This window comes from Lissotriton vulgaris, chromosome 6, assembly GCF_964263255.1.
Source record: "Lissotriton vulgaris chromosome 6, aLisVul1.2, whole genome shotgun sequence".
Lineage (NCBI taxonomy): Eukaryota > Metazoa > Chordata > Amphibia > Caudata > Salamandridae > Lissotriton > Lissotriton vulgaris.
The window spans coordinates 339546586-339562721 of NC_141694.1; positions in this window are offsets into that span (position 1 = coordinate 339546586).

Consider the following 16136-nt stretch of genomic DNA (forward strand, 5'->3'; position numbering starts at 1 on the left):
TTGGCCTCCACATAGTTCTGCAGGGAAGTGCCCTCCCACCACTTGCGAATTTTGCGTTCATTCAGCCTTTCCAGTGCCGTAAATTGGGGGTTAGCGTGGTTACGACCCGATCATCTTTTTGTGCACTAGGCACACTCGTAGTTTGTTTTTTCTTGAAAACTTCCAGCGCCACCTCACAACGCTCCGAGTTACTGCACATCGTAACTCCGTATTTCTCTTGATGAGTACACTGGAAATCTAGAAGGTCTCCAGATTTTGGCCCCTTTCGTCCAACCGTTCCGTTAGTTGTAACTCACATGGTAATTGCGTTTTTTTCCGGGCGGCGGTGCGCGAGGTCATATATTAAAGCTCCCTCGTTTGCACCTACTTCACGCACTCAAGGACGGGTGCTTCCGCGGATGGTGCCTTCCGCAATAGATTAAAGCTCTCACTCGCCTCGTTTTTCAAAGAAAAGAGGATGCACTCTCAGGAGCGGGTTCACAGTTTTTATTACAAAACCCACAGCGACCAGACGCGTTTCGGCGTTTTGCCTTTATCGATGGTAAAGTAAGCGTCTGAGGCAGCCATTTTTATTTTACATCCACACGTGGTGTTTGACATAGAAAGAGGACATCCCCGTGGAAAGTATGAGCGCCATCTTGGCATGGTCAAATAACACATTAATATACAGCGATCCCACATGGCATCATTACAGACGAACACAATATTGCACTTCATCCCACTGAATCGTAAACGTCGCATGTGATTATCACAAAATTACGTTACGTTATAATAACGCCCTGGATGGGCTTGTTGACCAATTCCTCTTTCCGAAGTTACTGCCCTGTGATTCAAACGTATGAGGCCTATAATAAGGAAGCCCTTAGACAATTATCAGATGAGTTGTCATATGAGAAAACAAATAAAAGTGTGTACCTCACCAGCATCAATAACTGTCATGCGTTACTCAAAAATTGGTATGAAAAGGGCATGATTGTTACAGAGGAATATTTATTTCTGAGGATTTTGAACCCCATTGCTCCATGTTTTTACCACCTACCAAAGGTGCATAAAAACGCACTAGATTTGATTTGATTTGATTTGATTTGATTAGGATTTTGTATAGCGCTTTATCACTCCGAGGAGCATCTTGGCGCTAGATGTGATTTGTGTAGATCAGAGGAGGGGTAGTAGATGTAATGACCTCTAGAGACGTTTCAGATTTAGACCAGGGTTTTGCAGGTGGTGGCTGTTTGGTTGTAGATCCAGGTTTTGATGGCTTTCCTGAATTTACTCTCACATGAGATTTCCCGGATTTGAGGAGGGAGTTTGTTCCATGCTCTAGATCCTTTGACCGCTAGAGACTTTCCCCCTCTAGTGGTCAGTCGGACTTTGGGATGATCATTAAGTTGGCCGTAGCAGATCTCAGGTGACGTCCGGGGTGGTAGCGGTTGAATTTGTTAAACAGGTAAGTTGGGCCTGTTTTATGGAATGCCCTGAAGGAAATTATCAATAGTTTGAATAGTATTCTCTTTTGAATGGGAAGCCAGTGGAGAATGTCTAGTGCTGCCGATGCCGAGGACTTTCTCGGCATTTTTAGCACTAATCTTGCTGCGGCGTTTTGTACCATTTGCAGCATATGTAGGAAGGCTTTGTTGGCCCCTACATATAGACCATTACAATAGTCTAGCCTGGATGTGAATAATGCCACCGCTACAGTTTTTCTGGCTGATAGGGGAAGGAAGTCGAAGAATTTCCGAAGGCTCTTGATGACATTGAAACATGAGCCAGCCACTTCACTGGTCTGTTGCTTGAATGATAGTGCCTCATCGAATTTGATTCCTAGGTTTCGGGCACTCTTTATAGTGTTCGGCGGGGCTTCAGCATTGGGTGGCCAGCAGGTTTGGGGGGAGAACAGATTATTTTTCCCAAAGGGTAGAATTTTGGTCTTTGCGGTGTTACATCTCAGGTGGTTTGTGTTCATCCACTCAAAAGTGGCTTCCAGACAGTCCCTAAGGGAGCGTTCGGCAATTGCCGCGTCCTCATCTAGGATTAAAACTAGTTGAGTGTCATCGGCGTAGGCTATTGAGCTGATAGCAAAGGAGGAGATGAGTTTCATTAATGGGACCATGTACAAGTTGAACAATATAGGGCTTAAGCTGGAGCCCTGAGGTACCCCAGATTGAACTTCCCTTGCCTCAGAGTGATATGGCCCTAGGATGATGGTCTGTTTTCTTTGTCTGAGGAAGTTGGTGAACCATTTCAACACGGTGCCCCCTATGCCTGCACTACTCAGGCGATGCAGTAGAATATCGTGGGACACCGTTTTGAACGCCGCGGATAAATCCAGTAGGATCAGGACAGCTCTTTTGCCCTGATCCAACGCGGTCCTGATTGTTTCCGTTGAGAAGATAAGAGCAGATTCAGTGGAGTGGTGTGAGCGGAAGCCCGCTTGATTAGGATGAAGAAGGTTATTGTTCTCTAGGTATGCGGTGAGCTGTTTGTTTACACATGTCTCTGTAAGTTTACATAGTGCTGGGAGAAGTGATATGGGTCGAAGGTTTGATAGTGTCGTAGGGTCCTGGATAGATTTTTTTTGGAGAGGTTTGACTACTGCGGCTTTCCAGCATGTGGGGATGTCTCCTGTTTGCAGGGAAGAGTTCAGAATAGAATTGATCCTTGGGTTAACCTCGTCTTTTATGGTCTTGAGTAGTAGAGGTGGACAGGGATCGATAGGGGAGCCTGAGTTCAGTTTTGAGATGGCTTGGGATGACTCAGTTGGGTTAATCACGGTAAAACTGTCCCATGTTGTGGTACCAGGTGTGTCTTTTAGAATGATAGGGTCCACTGTGTTTAATGCTAGCTGGCTGATCTGTGGGAATTCTTTGGTAAAGTTTGTGATTTTCTGTTCGAAATATTCCGCGATTTTATCGCAGAGGGCTTGGGACGGTGGAATTTTCTGCGATAATATTTTAGGTTTTCTAAAGCTGTTGACTATTTGGAATATCTCTTTTTGGTTGTTGTTGGACGATTCTATCAGGTTGGTATAGTAATTGGTTTTCGCTAGCTTGATGGAGGTATGGTAATTCCTCCTGGCGTTCTTGTAGTTTTCCCTATCTTCCTTCTTGTAATGGCGTCGCCATTTTCTTTCTAGAAGTTTCACTTCTCCTAGTGTGACTTTTAGGGATTTGGTGTACCAAGGAGCGGATTTTTTCCTTTGTATCTTATTAGGTTTGGTTCCTCCTGTTGTCAATCTATCCCCAATAGATTTCATCCAGCTCTTATAGTGTTCATAGTCAATGATCACATTTCCCACTGGTGGTGGTTTTTCTGTCTGTACCCAGTTCATTAGATCCGGGTGCTCGATGATTTTTTTCCAGCAGGGGGTTGAACTTGTATTGCAGGGGAATGAGGTAATTTCTTTATTGTTGTCTATTTTTATAGTGAAACTGATGAGTTTATGGTCTGACCATATTTGGGTCAGTGGAGGTTCTGCTGTTATTGTATTGATATTGGAGCAGATGCAATCTAATATGTGCCCAGCGTTATGAGTTGGTTCCTCAGTTAGAATTGTCAAGCCCAGCATGTTTAGGATATCTTTGAAGCATACGGTGTTAGGGTCATTGAAATTGTCCAGATGTATATTTGTATCTCCTAGTAGGGTAAAGTTAGCAAATCGTAGAATTAGGTTAGCAAGTGTTTCCCCAAGGCTTTCCAAGAAGCGGGTTGCTTGTCCGGGGGGTCGGTATACTAGTAAACCGGAAAAAGTAAAAGAGTCATGGGCTTGCAGACCAAAAGCTAAGGCATTCTGCTTCTTTTATTTCTGGTATTTCCGTGGTGGAACATTTAAGGGAGTCTCGATGAATTATTGCTAGTCCTCCTCCCCGTTGAAGAGGTCGGTCCAATCTTTGAATTAGAAAGCCCGGGGGTAGGGCTTTAACTATATCGGGATTGGACCAGTCTTTGAGCCACGTCTCAGTTATCATTAAGCAATCAAGGTCATTTTCAGCAATAAGGTCATATACATGTTGGGCGTTCTTGCACATGGAGCGTGCATTTATAAGGCCTCCCTTAAGAGTCCTGTCAGTATTTTTAGGGCGTTTTGTTGTAAAGGGTACAATGTTTTGTTTACATTGTGGGCAGTTGAAAGGTTCAGTCCACTTATCTACCGCAATGGTTTGGGGGCAGTGCGAAGTATGGGTATTCAGCGATAAAAGATGTTGTTTGGTGGATGACATGTGGGGAGTGGTTGGTGCAGTATTTCTGGCCCTAGGCCCGGACTCAGCGCGGACGGGCGCAGACGGGCAGGACTTTGGCTTGACTTCGGCGCCACTACGGCGCCGCTGTCCGCGTCCGCTGCGCGGAGGAGTGCCCATCTCCTTTTATAGTCTCGGTGCTAGAGCGCTCTGACTGCCTACTTCCCTCAATATGGCCGCCACAAAACCACTATTACGTCAGGGTCTGTGACCAATGTTGTCCGAGGGTGTGGGGAATGCAGGGATGCAGTGATTGCCTTTAAAATACGGCGCAAATCAAGATTTTAACGAGGACAACCAGGGAGACCGATTGTCTCCTCACAGTCGAGTCTTTTAGAGCACATTTCTATTTACATTGACCATTTTCTTTCAGAATTTGTAATGACATTGAGGTCTTATGTGAAAGATACGAGAGACTTTGTTAAAACCATTGATGCTATGCACTGGCGAGAGGGCGATTTAATGATTGTAATGGACATCACAAGCCTATATACATGCATTGCGCATGTAGATGGTATTGAAGCAGTAAAGTACTTCCTGCAAAATAGACCGGTCAAATTTACAATTCATAATGAAATGGTCTTACAATTGCTGGAATTTAGTCTGAACAATAACATCTTTTCGTACCAAGGGCAATACTATCGTCAGGTTTCTGCTACCGCGATGGGCACCTGCTTCGCCCCCAGCTATGCGAATTTATTCGTTGGCTGGTGGGAGGAGCAGGTGGCTTGGACAGAAACCAACCACAACTGGACTAAAAATATTGTTACCTGGCATCGTTACATAGACAATCTCTTTGTGATCTGGAGGGGGTCTATGGAAACAGCCATGGAATATGTAGACAGACTTAATGATAACACTGTACATTTACATTTTACTGCTGAAATGAGTACCTCCTCAGTACATTTTCTAGATCTGGAGGTATGTGTAACTGATGGTAATATCCATACCAAATTGTATTGTATGCCCACAGCAGGCAATTCTATATTGCACGCGCAAAGTAGTCATCCGCCCAAACTGATAAGGAGTATTCCTTTTGGAGAACTCCTAAGGATAAAAAGGAATAACACGAGAGAGGCAGACTACCAAAAAAATGCACAGGAAAGCATCAGCAGGCTTAGAGCAAGAGGCTATGAGGTACATGCTTTGCAATAGGCCTTGAATAGGGTCAATAAAACACCCAGAGAACAATTGTTTGAAGGAAAGAGTAGGAGTTCTGAAAATGGGAAATTCAGAATGATTACAACTTTCTCAGAAGATGCAGGAAGTTTAAAGCAAATCTTTAAAAAAAACTGGAGCCTACTAAAGTTGGATCCAGTGATAGGTTTGGACATTCCTTCACAACCCTTGCTGACTTTCAGGAAGGCACGATCATTGAGGGATACGCTCACAAGTAGCTATCAAGGGAAAAAGCCCTCGGTCCAACAAGCTACGTACCTTCATGGTTTCTTTCCCTGCGGTAAATGCAAGGCATGCTCCAATAGTAAAAAAGTCTCTTCATACAGAGTTCCAGGTATGGAAAAACCTAAAAAGGTCAAGATATTTCTGACTTGCAGTACTCCGTATACGGTATACTGCTTAGTATGCCCCTGTGAACTCCAGTATATTGGAAGTACCATCCATGAGACCAAAAAACGAGTCCTTGAACACTGTAGGGCTATAAAGAACTGTGATATGACCTATCCAGTAGCCCGTCACTTCCAGTTGAAGCATAAGAGTGACAGGGAACTGCTGAGGTTCTACATATTGGACCATGTCCCAATGAATCCAAGGGGGGACGATAGGCTAATGAAGTTGCGAAGACTAGAGTCTCGCTACATCATTGACCTACAAACAAAGCACCCGGAAGGCCTCAATACTAAGAGTGGGCGAGCAGCTACGCTCCGTGCACGGAGTGTGCGTAGTGCCGGCTTCTACGCATTTTGCGTAGCAGGCGTAGAATTCGGCACTACACACGCTCCGCAGACGGAGCGTAGCTGGCCGCCACCCGCCTCCCTCCCGCCCTTCCTAAATACTTTAATTTAAACGTTAGTAATAATTAAAAGGCACTTACCTTGCGCGCCGCTGCGCGCCGCGTCTCCGGGTCTCCCTTTCTTCATCTGCGCCGTCTTGGGTACTAATGCGCATGCGCGGGTGGCCGCGCATGCGCATTTCTCACGAGAAATGCGCATGCGCGGCCGCCCGCGCATGCGCATTAGTACCCAAGACGGCGCAGATGAAGAGAGGGAGCCCCGGAGATGCGGCGGGCAGCGGTGCGCAAGGTAAGTGCCTTTTAATTATTACTAACGTTTAAATTAAAGGATTTAGGGAGGGCGGGAGGGAGGGAGGCCTGCGGTGCGTAGTGGGGCTACGCGGAGTGCGGAGGTGGGCGTAGTTTCTCGCCCACTTCACGTAGCTCCGCGAAGCCCCACTACGCCCACTACGCCCAGGGCTACTCAATACCCATGAAGAACCGGCGGTACATTTGGGAAAACAGTAGGTCCAAAAAGTATATCATGGCTCTTGGTAAAGTGATGGTCAATGCTGGAATAAGAAAATCAAAACTGAACTTTTTTAGGAAATGTGATTATATGTTGTATGTATTTGTATGTGGGCACATCTCTAGCTGAGATACAAATGAATTATGTATAGACAGGGCCCATTCAGGGCTTGATAGAAGGGCAGTAACTTCGGAAAGAGGAATTGGTCAACAAGCCCATCCAGGGCGTTATTATAACGTAACGTAATTTTGTGATAATCACATGCGACGTTTACGATTCAGTGGGATGAAGTGCAATATTGTGTTCGTCTGTAATGATGCCATGTGGGATCGCTGTATATTAATGTGTTATTTGACCATGCCAAGATGGCGCTCATACTTTCCACGGGGATGTCCTCTTTCTATGTCAAACACCACGTGTGGATGTAAAATAAAAATGGCTGCCTCAGACGCTTACTTTACCATCGATAAAGGCAAAACGCCGAAACGCGTCTGGTCGCTGTGGGTTTTGTAATAAAAACTGTGAACCCGCTCCTGAGAGTGCATCCTCTTTTCTTTGAAAAACGAGGCGAGTGAGAGCTTTAATCTATTGCGGAAGGCACCATCCGCGGAAGCACCCGTCATTGAGTGCTGAAGTAGGTGCAAACGAGGGAGCTTCAATATATATATATATATATATATATATATATATTACCTACTGGCGGTCGCCAGTAGGTAGTTATAGTTAGGATTTTTTTCAATGTTAAATCTCAAAATTCTATTTGGAATAACTTTGGCACCGGTTGACGAATCTGCCTGAAAATTTCCTGAAAATGGCCTTGTCGAGCTCCGGTCCTTCCTTGAAAGTTTGGGGGGGATACGTCAAGCGGGGGCCGAGATAAAAGGGGGGTCCCAAAACGCGTTTTCCCCATGTTAATTTCCATAGGGCGGTCGATTTCACTTTTAACCCGAACGGCTGAATGGATTTCCACCAAATTTGGCAAAATTGTAGGGACTGGTAGCCTGATGTGCCTTTGCTATGTCTCAAGATATGTGCTGTAGTGGATTTTGAGTAATTTAGGTTACAAAAAATATATATATCTATAGCAGCGCATCGGTGCGCGCACCAGGGAGCGCTCCGGGCGCGTGACGCGAGGTGCGCATGGAAAGCTTATTGGCTCTCGGGTGTCTGTAAACATTCGAAACAGTCCAGAGCGGCCGCCATCTTGTGTCTCGGTAAAATCGAGACATAAGAGGTGGCTAAAACAAAGGGGGAACTGACCATAAGGCGTCAGGGATAGACCCCTTTGACCCCCTAGGTTTGATGTGGGGGCTATAAAAGGGCCCCGCGGGGCATTTAAAATATATATTTTTTTTTTCGTTTTGCGCGGGGGAAGCGCCCGGTGCGCGCACCAGGTAGCGCACCGGGGAGCGTAAAATGAGGGAAAAAGATGACAGAGTTTTTAAAAAAATGAAGTTTTTATTTAGAAATTGGAGGTAGTTCTAAAAAGAACTTTTTTTTTTCTTCTTTTTGTTGTTTTATATTTTTTTTGTGTTTTTTGAACTTTTTGAACTTTTTTTGGCTTTTCAAAACAGTTTTATATTTTTTTTGTATTTTTTTAGGGGGAGAAACAAAAAAAGGGAATTGAAACTGGCTCAACTGGAGAAAAAAAACAAAAAACCCAAAAAATTACTTCTTTTTGGGGCACTTGTGATTATCACCTGCAAGGACGATGAGCTTAACGCTTTTTTCGCCATAGGCGATAAGCTTGCCACATGCAGAACAAGTGATTTTAAAATCAGCAAATCTCGGCTGAATGCAAGGCATCACCTCGGATGTTTCTGGTTCTGATGAGGTGGGTTGGTTTCTTTGGGAGGGGGTCCTTGATGACTGGGGGAGGTTACTGGCCAGTTCCCTGAACTCTGCACGAGAGTAGTTGTTTGGGTGCTTTCTGGTCATGTGCCGAATCATGGTATAGTTACCAAAAGAATATTTTTTGTTTGGGTTGCCCCGTGAAAGTTCATCATTGCAGATGAGGCAAGTCACCTTGGGCGCATTCACCTTTTTTTTCCCCTCTGGGATTGAAAAAACTGCCATACAATGTGTGGTTTGGGTTTGTAAGGTGTATTTTCTTCTGGCAGCCATCTTCTTCTCCCCTCCTCCTCTTCCTCTTCCTCCTCCTCCTGTTCTTGACCACCAATATAATTTGGAGCTGGTCCTTTTGGTGGTTGTGGTGGTGGTGGTGGGGCAGATGCACCAGCTGATGCTACTACTGAAGCCATTATTTGGAGCAAAAAAGTAGAGAGAGCAACAAACAGGTCTTCCTCAGTCAAAGGACAAAGTCAGAATAAGCAAAAAAGGTGGGGTCTTTCATCATTTAGAAAAAAAAACTGTCCTGAACCAATGAGAAGTGTTATTTTCAGGTCACAAGACCAGGGGCTTCATCATTATGAAACTAAAACTGTTATGAACCAATGAAAAGTGTTATTTTCTGCTCACATGACCCGACGCGCTTACGCTACGCGCCCGGGGGCGCGCAGCGTAAGCGCGTCGGAAGTTTACGTTTTGCGATCGTATTCGCTCGAGTACTTCCGGGTGCGCTTACGCCGTGCGTATCACGCGGTCGCGGTTACGCGATACGTCACAATCATGTTTTCGTTTGCGATATTGGCGCTCACGGGACGCTCCCCGGAGCGCGCCTGGGGGCGCTTTTCGGAAATACGCTTTTCGGGGCGCACTCCGGGGCGCGCTCTGGGAGCGCTCCCCCCAAAAATAAAAAAATAAAAAATTGGATAATTGTAGGGACAGGTAGCCCTATTCTGAAGTGGTTTGTAAAAAAATTAACTTTATAAAAATATGTATTGTGCTACATTGGGCTTAATATATGTTAGAGCCAAAATGTAGCCCAAATGTAGCCCAAAGTAGCCCAATGTAGCCCAAAGATGGCCACCAGAGACCAAAAATTGTAAATGTAACCCAAATTTCAACTAGATGTAGCCCAACTGTAGCCCAATGACAGAATGTACCAGAGTGTTAAAAAGAACAACTAGAGTGCTAACAGTCTTATTTATAAAGTGAAACTTATAGTTAGGAATTAGCATTAACAAAACCTATGAAATTCACTGAAAAAACCATAGGTTTCACACCAGTTATAGTTAGGAATTAGCATTTAAAAAACCTATGAAATTCACTGAAAAAACCATAGGTTTCACACCGGTTATAGTTAGGAATTAGCATTTAAAAAACCTATTAAATTCACTGAAAAAACCATAGGTTTCACACCAGTTATAGTTAGCTGGAAATTTTACTGATATAAAACCATTGAAATTCCCACGTTATAGTTAGTCGGACTCACTATAACTTGCGCGTGCAATGCACTGCTGATGACATCACATATTACATCACTCATGACATGGTGAGTAACATCACTCATGACATCACTGATGACACCATCCTTGTGACACAGTGACAGACCTCCTCTCAGTGTAAAGTAACCCTTGAGACACATATTCAAAAATAGAAACTGAAATTTTTAAAAAATGGACATACCTATATCAGTTACAACAAGCAATTCTGTACTTCTACTATCTATATACACATCCACTCATTCACCAACAGTTCTATATAGTCACTCATACATATACTCACTCATCATATGAAGAGATACACCTATACATCCTGTTACACACCGACATTCATCCAAAAGTTACTCACACACATATTCACACGTGCAAATAAACTATTGAACAACCATTTATTTGAATATAGAGTTATACACACACTTCCACCTTACTTCTATTGAAAATTACACATATTTATTCTCTTAAACAATCACTTATACAAACACATACTTATTTAAACAGGAACTCTTACAATCTCTTACTCTCACATATACTCACTTATATACATCAATATTCATATATACTAGATTAAAACATATGTAGTTACTGATAAAGACACTAGTGAGACAGTCATTCACTCACTAACGAACACATATAGACACTCATCCACCCATACAGTCCTGTACATATGCTGTCTTCAAAACACATACAAACAAAGAGTCAGTCACTCATGCATCTATGTGCTAAGTAATACCCCCACCAAACCATATAGACACTCAAACTGATACTAATAAAAATATCAAATAACCCATATACATACGCATGTAGCTACTTATCAACACATGTAGCCACTTATACACAAAGTGAAACACTAATATATGTATTTAAATATTTAAACATAACTCACTAATATTTATTTTTCAGAAAGACACATATTCACTGGATGGTGTCATCAGTGATGTCATGAGTGATGTCACTCACCATGTCATGAGTGATGTAATATGTGATGTCATCAGCAGTGCATTGCACGCGCAAGTTATAGTGAGTCCGACTAACTATAACGTGGGAATTTCAATGGTTTTATATCAGTAAAATTTCCAGCTAACTATAACTGGTGTGAAACCTATGGTTTTTTCAGTGAATTTAATAGGTTTTTTAAATGCTAATTCCTAACTATAACCGGTGTGAAACCTATGGTTTTTTCAGTGAATTTCATAGGTTTTTTAAATGCTAATTCCTAACTATAACTGGTGTGAAACCTATGGTTTTTTCAGTGAATATATATATATATATATATATATATATATATATATATATATATATATATATATATATATATATATATATATATATATATATATATATATATATATATATATATATATATATATATATATATATATATATATATATATATATATATATATATATATGTATATATATAGGTGTGAGCAAGGCAGGACGTGCTGAAACGTGTTACAGCGTAATAAACCATAAACTTATTGTTGTTCCAGCCCCTGTGTCAGTGTCTGTTTCTTAATTGAAAAATTTGGAGTTGGAGTTGATATTTGACCTGGCAACACTGAGATATATATGTATATTTATATGTGTGTGTACACATACTTCTTTTACTTCAGGCGATGGGCTATCTGTAAATCTTTCACTAAAGTATGAAGGTAGTATAACCTTTAGCTCCTTCAGGCCTTGGTTATTTTAAGCGAATAGTGTCTTTTTTGATGGGTATTGCCTTGAGTGTACACTGTTCTTGCTCTGTGGGGTGGAAATGTAGGTCGAGGACAAGGAGGCAGAGGAGGAGCCAAAAGAGGCACAAAGAACAAGGAAATCCGGACAGCTTTGTGTGAGTTCAGACAAGAGGCCAGACAGCATCAAGATGAGGGACAAACTAACCGTCGTAAATCTTTCTGACTATATTCTAGCTGAAGCAGAGAAAGAGGTGTTATCATTAGGTCTCTCATTTTGTACTACAGCACCTTTTGATTACACAAATAGGAGAATCGATCCGTTTCGTTTTACCAAATTTGGAGGGAACAACCTAAAAAAGATAAACCTTTGATCCTTGCTTTAGACGATATTGACATGTTACACACTATGGGAGACCTTGAGGGGTCAGCAGGTTGGATTGATAATCGAATTTTAAATTTGTTAATGAAAATGTAACATTTGATTTTGCAAGTGAAAGCGGCTTTAAACCTAATTCTATTTTCCAACCTCAAATCACTAATGAGGCTTTTGAAGTGTTTGAGAAGGGTATGGTTGAAGAACTTAGTAAGACAAACAGAAAAAGGACATTTGTACAAGGGAATTTGAGCATGAAACAGAGTAATGCTTTAAAAGAATTGAAGAACAACAGATCAGTTGTGATAGAAAAATCAGATAAGGGTGAAAATGTAGTAATTTGGCCAGTAGAGATGTACCTCACAGAAGGCAGAAGACAGTTGAATGATGAGATCAGTTATGAAGTATCAAACAGAGGAAAATATGATAAAAGTATTGAGATGTGATTTACCCAAACTACCGGCATTTTATATGCTACCAAATTGCACAAAAATAGCAGTAATCTTCTTGGCAGACCAATAGTGTCATCTAAAGAGAGAATGTATGAGAATACGTCCAAACATATAGATCACTTTGTGAGAACATAAGTATAAGTATATGAGTAATAATTTATTGTTTGGTTAATAAAAATCTTTACAATTTCCATTTAAATAAAACAATAAGTAACAGCAGAATTCATGATTAAAGATCAAAAGAGCATATCATAAAACATTCATTCATTGTGTAAAGATAGTTGGTGCAGTAATCAGTAATTATTGTCAGATACCGTGAATTTGCAGTCTTTTGACCATTCTTTGTACAGATGACTTTCCAAGAGTTTTACTGATACTGTTGCTTAAGGGGCTTAGAATAAAATTAAAATGGGGATAAGGATCACAGACACTAGAAAAAGTCAATGTTTGGGTCTCTGTTAGGGGACACCAATACAGTGTTTGGTTGGTTTAAAAACAGCTGCAGTGATGTAATACAGATGAGTGTTCAAACTTTCAGTTGGCTTAAAAACAGCAGCAGTGATGTGATACTAGTGTGTGTTGTGCTCCAGTGTCTATCTTCTGGATAGAGGTTGGGCTGGATAAATTATATTCATTGAAAAGTGGGACTTTAAGAGTCTTTTGATCTTGGTGATAAGGATTATTGGTCACTTGATGAGAGAGCTTTTTCCCCTGCCACTTCCATAAACCGTACAAAGCGACACAATAACTGGACGTCTCCACCACCGAGGCATGCCTTCACTGCTTGTCTGCAGGTTCTTATCCCCTTGGTTTAAAAGATGGGCTTCAGTAGCTGCCACCATTCTACTTGTAGTTCTCTGCAGATGCACAATAACTGTAATACACTCTCATTGGCTCCCACCATAAGCGGCAAGTAGTCTGAGCCAGAGATCGTTTCCAGGGGGGAAGATGCAGCAGGGGTGGTAGAATGCCCATTCGATAATAAAGGTATTTTTTATTTCTTTCTCCTGTTGAGTCCCACGCCTAGATAAGGTTGCAAAGAGGACTTAACATAGCTATGCACAATGAATCATCCATGGGACCTTTCTGTAAGTGCTGCCTTATCTTCTACTAGAGATAGCCTTTTCACAGTCTTGTTTATTAGTTGTTTGAAACATTGATGGGTCGCTGAGGCCACCCTCTAATTCTCTAGGCCCAAACGGTCTATTGATGCTGTCAGGTAGCTCATAGCTGGGTATTCCTTCTTTAAGTGGATTTAATTCCATAGATGGGAGTTCAGTGTTCCTTCTTCAGCCTTTTTAATCTTATGCCAGCACTTGACCTAGGCTCCTTTGCGGGCAATTTCTTGGCTCTGGAGGCTGAATGCAAGCCATACTTGGGCTGGCGAGGCATACTTAGGTAGATTGAAAATCATCCTGGCTGTGTCTCTTCCCCTCAGGCACTTGCTCCAATAAGTTAAAGCTGGAATGCTTGCCAGATTTGTTGCATTGGGATAAGGCTTGGGCCGGCAGTTTTGTGTTTAATGGATTTTAAAGCTGCCGCACTTGAGTTGCCTCTTCTATTCATGGCTTCATTTTGTCAATTAAATGTGCCTTTGTTCTCTATTATCACTCCCAAGTACATATATTCTTCAACTACTTCTATTATTGTGTCAGCCAATTACCAGCAATAATTAGAGGTTATAATTTTTGGATATAATCGCATTACCTTCATAGTTGATGGTTAGACTGTTGGTTGTTGAGTATCTACTGGTTGTGTCTAGTAAGTGTTGAAGACTGATGGGGGTTTGGCTAGTCAGCACGAGGTCATCTGCGCACACACCCCTGTTTAAACCCCATGGTTGTTGAAATTCTTCTGGACAGGAAGTTTCCATCTCCTAGATTTACTTCAACCCACTCCTTGGTGTGTAGATGTATTAACTGGTTTAGAAGAGCAGATGGTATTTTCTTTTCCTCAACTTTATGCCAAAGTTGGTTCCTCTCCATTTTATTGAAGGCTGATGAGAAGTCGATAAAACACAAAAAGAGAGGTTATTTTGCTCCTTTGGCACCTTCTGCTAGTAGGACAGGGCAAGTACATTTGTTGTTGTTCCCATGCCTTTGCAAAAACCTGTTTGATAGATGGAGATAATTGATTTTTCTTTTGCCCAGGCGGTGAGGTCATCCAGAAGGAGACCAGCATAGTATTTGGCCTCAATGTCAATTAAAGCTACAAGCCTGTAGCTATTTGCTATGTTCTTGTCCCCTTTCTTGTGTATTGGGAATATAAAAGACCCTCTCTCTAGGAGTTTGAGATGTTGTCTCTTCCTGAGATATGTACGAACAGCTGTAGTAATGCAGGAGCATTGGTGGGATCCCGTTAGGGCCCGGTGCACCCTCCAGCTTGCCTTTGGCTATCCTGTCCTTAATCTGAAGAGTTGTAAATGAAAGATGATCGTTTAATGCTGGGACAGATGGATCGGAAATGGTTGCCTCAGAGATGTTGCGAGAGCTCTGCTTCAGTGATGAATTAAAATGAAGCAGCAGGTGTGAGGCTTAAGCTTCCTCTGTCAGGTGTGACTTAACTCTTTGCATGTTCAGGTTGTTTAGACTGTTTATTGTTCACCAGAATCTTGCGCTATTGTTCGACTTTGAATCGTATACTAGTTGAGCCTACAGATTTTCATCTGAGTTCCTACCTGGAAGCCTGCAATCTTGCTGAACAGTGGTAAAGTTACGAATGTATAATGTATTAGCGTACTTGAGGCTGTGCTGTGAAAAGTTTCCTCCGGGCTGATCTCCTGGGAAGCACCCATTTAGTGCCACACAGCTTAGATGTTCTTGATCCTTTACAAAGTTCCTAGCAAGTACTGATTGTTGCTTCTTGTTGCTGTGCTTCTGGCACGGAATGTTCCAGGCCGTATGTTGGTCCTCCAGAAGCTCGTCCCTCTTCTGTGGCCCAAGCAGGTGCATATTGAAATCGCCGTTCAACAGTAGGTTCGAAGTTGATTCATTCTGGTTATTTCTGATCCCACCATTTTACCTCCTTTGATTTTATCACGCAGATGTATGTAACTGTTTAGGTGTAATATTTGTTGTTTGGTTTGCCGTCCTGTATATTCACTCTGTGAGTGCTTTATGTGCATGTGTAGAAGTTGTGATAGTGTCAACATCTTTGGTTGCTGATATGGTCTTTATTGATGAGTAAATTGTTAGACCCCCTTTTAGTTGGCCAAATTTAAAAGCCTTTTACTGCTGGAGTGTGGTGGGTTTTAAAACCAAGTAGATGAAAGGGTTCTTCTAGCCAAGTCTCTTGTAGTAGAATGAGGTCAAAGCCTTTCAAGTAGTCCAGAAGGTCTCTATCCGATGTTTTATTACCCAACCCATTTATATTCCAAGATAAAATTCATAGGTGATGATCGCCTGATGGAAGTTGTTTAATTTTGAGTCAATTGCCCTCACTTTGTTGATTTATCGTTCGTGCTAGCCAGGTCCAAACCTTCCAATCTATTTGTTCGGTGCTGCTCTTTTTGTTCTGCTGGTCGTGTGTCATGCTCCAGGCACCTTTAAGCACAGATGGTGGCTGCATGCCAGA